A 2,134-nucleotide genomic window follows, 5' to 3' on the forward strand; every position below is an offset into this window, starting at 1 on the left:
GAGGATGGTATCCTGCATCCCACTCCATCACCCTCTGACTTGTTCTTTGTGACAGAAACTTTGACTGAACCTGGAGCCCTAGTCTTCCTATACCCACCCCTAACCGTGCTGGGTTGCAGGGAGCACAGCCACAGGCAGCTCCATGTCTGGTGCTCGGATCTGAACTCAGGCTCATGATTGCTCTCCAAGTTTCTTAGCCATGGCGCCGTCTCCCATCCCCCCGTCTGTTCATAGACCACCCACCAGGAGGTCCTCAGTGGTGGTCACTGCAGCTGTGGTCTGCAGACCCCAGATGACCAAGGATGCTGAGCTGGCAGTCAGAAGCCTCTTCTCCGTGTCTGTTCAGGTGTGCCCACTTTAATTTCTTCTTTTACGTTTTATTTATCTTTATTTTGTGTGCATTTGTGGTTTATCTACATGTATGTGTAAAGTGGGGAGTCGGATCCTTTGGAACTGGAGTTACAGACAGTGATGAACCACCAGGTGGTTGCTGGGAATTGAACCCGGGTCCTCTGGAAGAGCAGTCAGTGCTTTTAACTGTGGGGCCATCTCTCCTGCCCCTGCGTTGTGTTATTTGCTTTACAAACAGTAGAGCGGTTAAGAGGGAAGGGAGGGGGGTCTTTTTCTGCTCAAATACTAGTCGTCCCCTCTTAGATACACATATGCTTTATGAAAATGTACTAATCGGGACATTGAAGGAGCAGATACGTCACTTGGGACGATAAGTCTCGCAAGCAAGGTGGTTCACACCCCTGTAATCCCAGTTTTAGGAGGCCGAGGTAGAAGGATCAGGAGTTCACAGCAGCCTGGGGTACATAGTGAGACCCTGTCCAAGGGAAGGAAGGGGGAAATAACACATCCAAGTTTGTTCACTATTAATCATTCATCACGAGATAAAGGGGACACTTCACACATGGATTTCTTCCTACGCTCACTTCATCCACCAAACCCACCCTTCCCAGGAGCCTCAGCAGCAGCCGGGGCCGGCGATCCTCTCGGAAGTCGCCGTGTGACAAGCACCACTCAGCGTGTCCTGTTTTAAGCCCACCTAATCCTTCTGTAAGCACCCTTGCCCCTTCCACTGGTTTGTGCCCCTCTCCCCTCCCAGGGCTCCGGCTGTGGAGGGGTGGCTCTCAGACAGGCACAAGCTCTTGAGTCTGAGTGATTGACCACACACTATGGGGACCTTGGGAGCAGCTGGGGGCCTTTCTTCTCATCCGAAATCTCTTTGCTGGTTTATGACCCGAGCTGGGCTCTCAGCCTCATCACGCTCAAATCGGGTTGTTTAATTAGCCAATTCCCAGGGTCTTTTTTTTTTTTTTTTTTCTGCTCAAAAAAAAAAAAAAATCTTTTGCTGTTTTGGCCACCCACGTCCCCTCCCCCAGCTTTTCAAGACAATTTTACAACCTTTGCTCAGCCTCACTTATGCCATCTTGGAGCTTTGGGGGACTTAGAGTCAGGTTTCTGTCAGATGTCCCCGAATTGAAATCTCTGGTCTGTTCTTGACAGTGTTCGCCTCACCGGAGTGAAACTCGGGCTTCCCACCCTTTCACCCAGGAACGTGTGAGCCTGCTGTACAGATGATGTCATATGCAAAATGACATTTACTTCACTGTCTTTTGGTTTGTTGTTTGTTTGTTTGTGAGGAGACAGGGTCTCTCTGTATAGCTTTCTCTGCCCTAGAACCCACTCTATAGACCAGGCTGGCCTCAAACTCAGAGGGATCCACCTGTCTCTGCTTCCCATGGGAGATTAAAGCTGTGTTCTGCCACTGCCCAGCTCCCTTGATTGTTTCTGCCTTACTCAAGGAGAGAGAAAGTAAATAATAAGAATGTAACAATCTGGGCTGCGGGGCAGGGGTGGAGGGTAAGGGGGGTGGGGGGATGATTGTCTTCTTTGTGGATATTAGGGGTCACTGGTGGACAAATGCCGGCTCACACAGCACAAAGCCTTCTGGGGGATTTCCCACAAGTCTCTGCAGGGGACTTACGAACCAAACATACTGTTCAGTTCCATACCAGTGAGTCTAGAATTACCTAGATTCTAAAATCTTACGGGACAAAAATATACAATTGTAAAACTATTTTTTTTCCTCAAAGATGTTTGTTTCACTGCAGAGAAGCATACATATCTG

This window comes from Rattus rattus, chromosome 5, assembly GCF_011064425.1.
Source record: "Rattus rattus isolate New Zealand chromosome 5, Rrattus_CSIRO_v1, whole genome shotgun sequence".
NCBI classification, from domain to species: Eukaryota; Metazoa; Chordata; class Mammalia; order Rodentia; family Muridae; genus Rattus; species Rattus rattus.